The sequence below is a fragment of the Mus pahari genome, chromosome 4, assembly GCF_900095145.1.
Source record: "Mus pahari chromosome 4, PAHARI_EIJ_v1.1, whole genome shotgun sequence".
NCBI classification, from domain to species: domain Eukaryota; kingdom Metazoa; phylum Chordata; class Mammalia; order Rodentia; family Muridae; genus Mus; species Mus pahari.
The window spans coordinates 37,980,234-37,991,165 of NC_034593.1; positions in this window are offsets into that span (position 1 = coordinate 37,980,234).

Here is a 10,932-nt window from a genome sequence, read left to right on the forward strand (position 1 = left end):
GGGTGGGTAGGGGAGCAGAGGTGGGGGGTGGGGTATAGGAAACTTTCGGGATAGCATTTGAAATGTAAATAAAGAAAATAATAAAAAAATTAAAAAAAAGATTATGAGGAGAGATATTGGCTTATAGAGAAAGGACAAATGAGCACAATATGGCTTCTGTTGAGGATTTATGATATGTACTTAGAGTTTATGACAACACCATCAGTCACTGCCTGAGTCAATCTGAAGAATATGTTAGATACCATTTGTTTCTCATCAGACTGTCTGTGTTCTTTTCAAATGTCATCTTCAAGATTTATACATTGGATTTGTGTCATATAATAAAAACAAAAATATTTCCTGGTTATAAAGGAACACTCAAATGAAGTCCTATTCCTGTTTTAATTTTGTGGAACCCAACTTGCATATTGAGCTATGCTCTGAATCGCTGACAAGGTAATAATATTGAATTCAAAGAAGTAAAAATCATGATAAATGAGAGGGATCATATGTAAGAGTGTATCTCAATATTATTTGTTGACACTACCATCTTATATCTGGCAGACCACATCCAAGCAGACTTTTAAATTCAAGAAGATATAGTTTTGATATAGGTCATGTATTTTACAAAACCTTGCTGATTTTTTTCTTTGTTCTTTACAGTTATTTTTCATCATGTTATAGACTTGCCATGGCTCCATTCTACCAACTGTGCACTGTATGTCTAGTGATACATATTGGTCATATCCATATTAATTTCTAATGGTGTGTATAAAGTATATCATATTAAGACTATTCAATTATGCCATTAAAATCTCATTAAATATTTTTGTTTAATTATTTATTTTATTTTAAGTGTATTAGTGTTGGCCTGCTTGTATACATATGTAGATGCCAGAAGCAAACTTAGAATTCTTGGAGGCTGGAATTATGTATGGTTGTGAGCTACCATATAGGTACAAAAAAGCCTAAAGCTGTTTTCTGTAGAGTATTAAATATTTTAACCATGTCATTTATCCATTCCATGAAATCTTAAGTATAATCCAAACTCTCAAATTATTAACAACTTATTATTTTTGCTATCAGCTTTATAAAACATTCTTTTAATAGGGAAATACCTCAATATAAAATTTTTAATAAATAGATCAAGTTTAATTTAAAATAAACTACATATTTTAGTGCAAGTTGAATTGATAGAATGTTGTCTAAGAAACTGATATTATTATTTTGTATATTTTATATATTACATGGTTAATATATAACTAGCTGTATGCTTATTACATTTATTACAAAAGAAGAATTTCTTCCCTAAATCAATTCAAGGATTAAGGGCACTTTCTTAAGCTCAGTAGTTTTATTCATCCTTATTACTATTGACTTGATCTTAAGACTTCACTTCTTTAAGTATTTTGGGAGTCATAGTACAGGGTTAACTATATTAATCGTTCAGTTTTGCCATGTAATTATCTAAATCTTATTTAATCCTTTGCAAATGTGTACATTTGAAATAATCCAGTGACTAATTCATTTAAAGTTAAAGAAGTGTGATGTAGTGCATAAGGTATTTCACAAGTGAGAATACTGAGAATATTTTACTTTTGGCAAAGAAATTTTTAAAAATATTTGAAGATGCAACTTTTTCAAACCCACATAAATATGCACATCCCTCCCTGGATAATCAAGAAGGTATTTATAAGTTGAATCTCCTTCATCCAAGATGATTAAAGTATAGATCAATCCTTCAGTCCTCTGGGAACATTTACATTAACACTAAAATTACATTTTAAAATACTATGTCCTCTTTTACCAAGTTAAATAAATGTCCCTGCATTGTCCCTGAAGTCCAGCAGAAATTCAGAAATGCAATTCCAGGAGTGAATAACCTCTGTAAACAATATACATTTCCAATTTTAAGAAGAAAAATGGAAAAAATAGAGAAGGTTACTTTCACGGTCTTTTAAGCACTTGTATGTAAAACTAAGTTATCGTGTCTTCAGTCAACATTAGCTAAAACTAGACACAGAAAATTCAACATCCCAACTTTTAGTGGAAAATTGTTTGATGAGTGCAAATATAATGTATGTATTTCCTCAATTGTCTTACTACATCGTGTATTTCACTCACATAAAACTTCCCAAGACCGAATAAAAGGTTATTCAAGAAGAGAGCAAACAGGATGTATATCTTGTCATGGAATCAGGTAAGTAAAGCCAGATTTGGTCTTAGATAGAAGGCTAGTCAATCTAGGCTCAAAAGGGAATTAAAGTATATAGCTGGACAATACACAGAGTACATAACTGAATTATTTAATTAGTACTCACTATTTAAGAGATGAGTTGTGATTACCCCCCCTAAAAAAATGATGGAGTATATTGAAGATAAGACATTTTTTGTTTTTGTTTTTGTTTTTTCTGTATTTGTTTTGGTTAGGTTCTTGGTAGTTGGGGTTTATTGTTGTTGTTGTTGTTAGTTTGATTTTCCTTTTTAAAATACAGAGTCAGAACTAGCATCCACATAAAGAATATAACAAACTTGGAAAATAAAATATGTCAGTTCCAAATGTTCATGTCAAAGTTAGGTAATTTAAAAGAGACTTAAAGTTGGTAATAGTTTTAAGTGATAATTTTGCATTACAGGATGTTTGCTTTGTGATTGGTCCACATGAAATGAATGGATCTCTGATTCTATCAGTGATGACATGTTCCTCCTTGATATTTATAGCTTTGTTTGAAAAGTAAATATGAAGATAATATTCCAAATGAATTTTAATAGAAAAAATAGGACATACTTTGTTTTAAGAACCTGATTAACACATTTTTAGCTCACAGTCTCAGCTAATGTTTATAAACACAACCATGCATTGATATTTATGGACTTGAAGTAAGAATAAGTTAATGTGGCTAGAACCTGAGATATTAAGCTATGTGGTATCAGTGAGAACATTCTGGAAAATGATAAGATTTATATCTAAAATATTCCTCAAAGGATTATATGTCAAGCAGAGCCTTCAGTTTTATAATATTGGCAGGTGGTATTACCATTAAGTAATTGTTCTTTTTAATTGCTACATAACATTACTGGCTTCCCCTAGTGCATACTTCGAATTGTGAAAGACTTTTGGAAAACACAGTCCCAAACAAACATATTTGAACATCAAAACCAGCCCAAATAATTCCTTCCTCCTGATGAGTTGATTGTATCAGAGGTTTCCTTGAAGAACTGGAAAACTTAAGTGCTCATAACACACACAAGACACAGGAAGGCTATTGCCAATCTGTTGGTGAGGATTCTCCCTTCTGCATATATTGATATAATGGGTAGACAAAAAGAAGATCTCCAGATGCTGACTTTTGGCAGCTTGTACCACACTGTTGCTTAACAACAGAAATTGGTGTCAGTAGATAAGTGAGAGTAGCTATAGGCTGTTTCTTCCAAGATAAGGAGCATCCTGCAAGCCTTAGATATTGTGATTCTTAGCCCTAGAAATGTTACAATTGTTGTAGAACTAGGATAGCACAATACCTGGTGTTGCAACTTTTGGAAAACTTAGATATTGTCCAAGTTACAGGAAATATTCTTACACTCAAGAGGACCTTGACAATCAATCAGATAGAGCTCTTTGGGAATCTATGAAACTTATCTTTCGAGATGTCCACCTCTGGGTAGAAAGATGAATGCAGTTTGTATCTGGCTCTTTAATCAGATTGCCAAAAAGACTGCCTTCCTAGATCTTTATCTTTTCCCTCTGTTGTCTGACATTCAATTTTGCTTTTTTTTAGATATGCTTTTGGGTAGATAAGGGACCTACTCTACACTTAGTAACTAGCTGGCTTCTTCTCTGTTTCTTCCTTTGATGAAAATTTATCTTCATGTATTTTTGATGGAAGCTATTTAGCCATCTATACTTATTCGTCCAATAATTTATTGTATAAGAAATTAGGAAAAAGTAAGATTAATTCTGAAACATAAAACATATTAGGAATTAAAATAAAATTAGAGTTCACAGTAGAGATCAATATGGACTATGATTTTAAATAATATTTAAAAACTACTATAAAGACTTGACACTAAGTCACACTGTCACAAAGGTAAGATGTCTTTTGCATTATTAATGAATTAATCATAGAAAAAATGATAAAATGGATAAGCAAAACCATAAATTGACAAATGAACTTTCCTTTTAAGAGGACTCTGAGGAATCATATTCATTGCAAACGTGATCGAGAATCTAGAAAGATGGCTCATGGTTTAGAGCACTCGATGCCTTGTCAGAGGACCAGAAACAATTCTCAACACTCATATATTGGGAAGACTCATAAGTTACTGTAAATCCATTACAGGAGTTCTGACATCTTTTTCTGGCTTCCAAAGGTCCTCTGAATGTTTTTGCACTCACATGAGCACACACACACACACACACACACACACACACACACACACATACATGGAAACATACAATCGTATGAATAAAAAGTTTAAAAATTAGTAATTATTTTTTAATTAGATGTTTTCTTTTATTGCATTCAAATGTTATCCTATTACTTGGTTTCCACTCTGAAAACCCCATATACCCTCCCCCTCCACCTGCTCACCAACCATCTCAGCCCTTAATGTCCATGGCATTCTGATATACTAGGGCATAGAACCTTCACAGGGCCAAGAGTTTCTCCTCCAATTGATGACCAACTAGGCCATCCTCTGCTACATATGCCATGAGTCCTACCATGTGTTTTGTTCGTTCGTGATTTAGACCCATGGAACTCTGGGGATACTGGTTAGTACATATTGTTGTTCCTTCTATGGGGCTGCAAACCCCTTCAGCTCCTTGGCTACTTTCTCTAGCTCCTACATTGGGGACCCTGTGCTCACTCCAATAAATGGCTGTGAGCATCCACTTCTGTATTTGTCAGGCACTGGCAAAACCTTTTAGGAGACAGCTATATCAGGCTCTTGTCAGCAAGCTATTGCTGGCATCCACAATAGTGTCTGGGTATGGTGGTTGTCTATGTTATTAATCTCAGATGGGGCAGTCTCTGGATTGTCATTCCTTCAGTCTATTCTCCATACTTTGACTCTGTAATTCCTTCCATGAGAGTTTTGTTCCATCTTCTAAGAAGGACTGGTCTTCCTTATTTTTTGAGTTTCATGTGGTTTGTGAATTTTATCTTTGGGATTCTGAGATCCTTAGCTAATATCCACTTATCTCTGAGTGCATATCATGTTCTTTTGTGATTGGGTTACCTCACTCAAGATGATATACTCCAGATCCATCCATTTACCTACGAATTTCATAAATTCATTGCTTTTAATAGCTGAGTAGTACTCCAATATGTAAATGTACCACATTTTCTGCATCCATTCCCCTGGTGAGGGACATCTGGGTTCTTTCCAGTTTCTAGTTATTATAAATAAGTATAGCCTGAACATAGTAGAGCATGTGTTTGGAACATCTTCTGGGTATATTACCAGGAGATGTTTTGCTGGGTCCTCGGGTATTATTATGTCCTATTTTCTAAGAAACTGCAAAACTGATTTCCAGAGTGGTTGTACCAGCTTGCAAACCCGCCAGCAATGGAGGAGTGTTCCTCTTTCTCCACATCCTCTTAAGCATCTGCTGTCACCTGAGTTTTTGATCTTAGCCATTCTGACTAGTAGGAGGTCGAATCTCAGGGATTTTTTTCATCTGCATTTCCCGGATGACTAAGCATGTTGAACAATTTTTTAGATGCTTCTGAGCCATTCGATATTCCTCAGTTTAAAATTCTTTGTTTAGATCTCTACCCCATTTTAATATGATTATTTGGTTCTCTGGGGGTCTACCTTCTTGAATTCTTTGTATACATTGGACATAATCCCTCTATCAGATTTAGGATTCATAAGATCTTTTCCCAATCTGTTGGTTGCCTTTTTGTCTTATTGACAGTGTTCTTTGCCTTACAGAAGCTTTGCAATTTTATGAGGTCTCATTTTTCAATTCTCGACCTTAAACACAAGCCATTGGTGTTCTGTTCAGAAATTTTTCCCCTGTGCCCATAACTTCGAGGCTTGTCCACACTTTATCCTCTATAAGTTTCAGTGTCTCTGGTTTTATGTGGAGTTCCTTGATCCATGTGGAGTTAAATTTTGTACAAGGAGGTAAGAATGGATCAATTCACTTTCTTCTACATGCTAACTGCCAGTTGAGCCAGCACCATTGTTGGAAATGCTCTCTTTTTTCCACTAGATCGTTTTAGCTCCTTTTACAAAATTCAAGTGACCATAGGTGTTTGGGTTCATTTCTGGGACTTCAATTCTATTCCATTGATATCCCTGCCTGTCGCTGTACCAGTGCCATGCAGTTTTTATCACAATTGCTCTGTAGTACAGCTTGAGGTCATGGATGGTGATTCCACTAGAGGTTCTTTTATTGTTGACAGTAGTTTTTGATATCCTAGGTTTTTTGTTATTCCAGATGAATTTTAAAATTGCTCTTTCTAACTCTGTTAATAATTGCTTTGGAATTTTGATAGGGATTGCATTAAATCTGTAGATTGCTTTTGATAAGATGGTCATTTTTACTGTATTAATCCTGCCATTTAATGAGCATGGTGATCTTTCCACCTTCTTAAATGTTCTTCATATTCTTTCTTCAGGATTTTGAAATTCCTGTCATACAGATCTTTCACTTGCTTAGTTAGAGTCACACCAAGTTCTTTTATATTATTTGTGACTATTATGAAGGGTGGTATTTTCCCCCTAATTTCTTTCTCAGACTGTTTATCCTTTGTTTAGAGAAAAGCCACTGATTTGAGGTACTTTTATGGCTTACTAATTTTCTGAAGTTCTTTATCAGGTTTAGGAGTTCTTTGGTGGAATTTTTAGGGTCACTTATGTATACTATCATATCATCTAGAAATAGTGATATTTTAACTTCTTCTTTTCCAATTTTTATCCCTTTGATCTCCTTTGTTTTCTAATTGCTCTTGCTAGGACTTCAAGAACTCTATTGAATAGGTAGGGAGAAAGTGGGCAGCCTTGTCTAGCCCCTGACTTTAGTGGAACTAGTGCATATTTCTCTTGGTTTAGTTTGATGTTGGTTACTGTTTTGCTATATGTTGCTTTTACTGTGTTTTGGTATGGGCCTTGAATTCCTGATCTTTCCAAGACTTTTATCATGAATGGGTATTGGATTTTGTTAAATGATTTCTCAGAATCTAATGAAATGTTTGTGTGTGTGTGTGTGTGTGTGTGTGTGTGTCCGTGTATGTGTGTGTGTGTGTGTGTCTGTGTGTGTGTTTCCCTTTGAATTTGTTTATATAGTGGATTGCAATGATGGATTTACATATATTGAACCATTCCTGCGTCCCTGGGATGAAGCCCAATTGATCATGATGGATGATTGTTTTAATGTGTTCTTGATTTAAGTTGTAAGAATTTTGTTGAGTATTTTTGCACTGATATTCATAAGGAAAATTTGTCTGAAGTTCTCTTTCTTTGCTGAGTCTTCGTTTGGTTTAGATATCAGAGTAATTATGGCTTTATAGAATGAATTGGGTAGAGTACCTTCAGTTTCTATTTTGTGGAATAGTTTGAGGAATATTGTTATCTGGTCTTCTTGAAGTCTGGTAGAACTCTACACTAAACCCATCTGGTTATGGCTACTTTAGTGAACTGCATTCTATATTTCCATAAAATTCTAAGATCTGTGATATAAAATGAACACTATTTGTCATGGTTCAGTTGATTAAAGCATTCTATTGTTTGTAAAGTTTTTAAATAAATGGTATGATGTTATATGCAATATGGTGCCAAAAACTATGCTATCGTTTTGATCTATAAACATGTACAACATTTGAATGATTGTAAAATCACAGTGCTAAACCTGTTTGACCATTAAAATGAGATAGGCATAGATTCTATGTGTAGCACATTCCCAGTTTCACACTACTAAGTGCTGACCATAAAATTTAATTAACTATATTAATTACACTGTTAGAAGTTTATAGCCAAAGACTGATAAGATCTAAATGCCAGAGATAATTATATCTATGTATTCATACATAAATATTTTGGTGTATATATACATACATGCACATATACATGTATCATTTATCTGTAGTCACATACTTATACATATATGAAATGTATAATTTATGTATTTACATCTCTATATATGTATATGTTTTGAAATTATTATTTTAATATTTATAACAAAATTAATTATATTTGAATATACAAACAATAATGACTAAAATGATGCTATAATTATCAGATAAATGAAACATGTATTTAGTTTTAAATTCTACTATTGTTTTTATTGTTTCTTTATAAACGTAATCTTGCAACAAAGTAAAAAGTTAGTTTCTGTATGTACTTCCAAGTCAGCAATCCCACGATGTCTCTTGCTGTGTTCTACCTGGGCTACTCCTATACCAACTGGCTGGTATTTATGTTCATGCATTCAAGATGCATCTGCTGTGCATTGCCTTCTTCCTTCTGCCTTCCTCCTTCTTCCTTCTTCCTTCTGGTTTCTTCCTTCTTCTTAGTCTCTGCCTCAGATCCCAAGCCTGGGAATCTAAACTCTGCCTCCTTCCCTTCTTCTCAGCTATACACTGTAGAAATCTTTATTCAGTCAATAGTTTAACATTAAGGAGCAGGTTTGCCCAAAAAAAGCAGGCATGCCTGAGAAGTTATTCATCATGGGACAACTAGACCTGGGAACACAGAATATAGTATCACAATACTTAACAACAAACGAAATATCATCTTGGTAGTGAGATACTCAGTGGTAAAAATATTGGACATCCTAGAGAGTTTTATTTGATCTCTAAAAGTTAATAATGTACTATAGAAATGTTCCTTTGACTGAAAATTGTCCTCTCATTTAAATAAATTTTCCATGGCATGTGTGGCCTCACAAAAACATACATGCACACATATGCATTTAAAAGGTCACAAATAAAAAACAACACCAAAAAAAAATGTCCAGGAGAAAAATGGCTTCTATTGTCACATATAAGATATGATCAGAAGCACAAGTTAATGATTATTCAAAACTGTAGACAAAAGTATGGATTAGGTAATATCCCAAGAAAATGTGGACACACTCCATGTAGTAGTACCTCCATAATTCCAAACAATGACATAAATCTAAATTATGATTTGATATTACTGTCTCCATCTCAGGAGCATATTAGTCAATATAGAAGCATGATTACAGCTACTTTCATAGAACAGAAAATTTACAGTTATATACATGTATCATACCAACATCATGATCTAGTTCTTCAAGTACATCTCCAAATTCAGTGTTGACATTTGCAAAACTCAAGTCCAAACTGCACGATGAGCAGAATAACCATCTAGCAGAACATCCAGCAGTGGTACTGAGAAACTCATGAGACTGCACTGGGTATCAGCCTAGCTCAGTACTGATCACTCAGTTGCCTTTAAAGGTACACTCTACCAACCAAGGAAATTAGAATGTTCAAATTTAACTCTATATTAACCAATAAGATACTGGTTTTCCTCAGCCAACCCCAAAATATCATGAAGTTATCATCCTTCCCACAAACACAGGACAAAGAAAACAAAAAGAATTCTGGAAATTACTTGGCTACAGTCTTCCTTGTGTCACATCTAATCAATTATCAAAGTGTTTCAAGGACTTCACACATTCCTGCGCATAGGTTTTGCTCATGTGATATCAAAGGTAAACATTATATTAGAGAATACAGGCTTTTCTTGTTAAGTTACCAATGTGTCAAGAGCAACTATGAAGTTCCTTTTCCTTTATAAAAGAGTATATATTAATTGCAACATAACTCTAGACTTACATGCCTTTATGTATATCTTAACCTTAGATAGCATATTTCTTGCACAGCTCTCTCTCTCTTCTGCAGAAGTCACTATCACTTTTAAAGACTGTCTTTCAAAATACCTATACATGAACTGACAGAAACCCAAGTTAAATATTAAGTGACTTATAAACTAAAAGGGAGGGTCAGTTTGTTCCATCAGTTCACTTCTCAATGCCAATGTTCCTATTATGAGAATAACACCTTGACATAGAGATGTAAGGTGCATGACATGCATATAATATTATATAGAACTTTCTAAAATTAATTCATTCTTTTATAGTGCTATCACTTTCTTGTTCTATCATAATTCGTTTTTCACTGTTATCTCTTCAGTTCATCTTTTTAAGCTTTCTGTTTAAGTTCATTAGAGATTATTTATCTTTCTGACATAGTCTAGAAGAGTATCCAGAGTAGGATAGTTAGAGGGAGTTATAAGACCAGAATTGATAAGCCTCAGGAACTTTTGCTTCTGCCTTCTTGCCTGCTTCCGGCAGGTATCCGATGTCCAGTGCACAGGTGAAACTGTCTCTAGGGGATGTTTTCCTTGAGACTGAATATTTAATTTATTTGCAAAGTCCATGATAGGCCCCTTTACTTAACTGCACAAAGTCAGGCAGGTTAATGTTTTGGGTACTTGTTTTAAACTGTAACGAATACTATTGTATTATCAATACAATAGAAGTTTCAGCATATTAGCACAGTGAACATATAGTGCCTTTTGTTTTGCCTGGGAAAGATTATAATCCCATTCTTGTTTGATGATGTGGCTCATATTAGGAGAGGAAATAAAAGGAATGTCGAGGCAAAAATCTGTCCATAATTCTGAAAATTAATTTGTCCTTAGAAAGATGGTCTGGGATATAACCTAGATGTTTGTCATGGTTTGTATATGCTTGGACCAGGTAGTGGCAACATTTGGAGGTATGGACTTGTTGGAATAGGTGTGACCTGGTTGGAGTAGGTGTGTTACTGTAAGTGTAGGCTTAAGAGGTCTGGGCCAAGTAGTGGGAGTGGGTGGGTAGGGGAACAGAGGTGGAGGGAGGGGTATGGGAAATTTTCGGGATAGCATTTGAAATGTAAATAAAGAAAATGACTGGGGAATCATAAATATAAA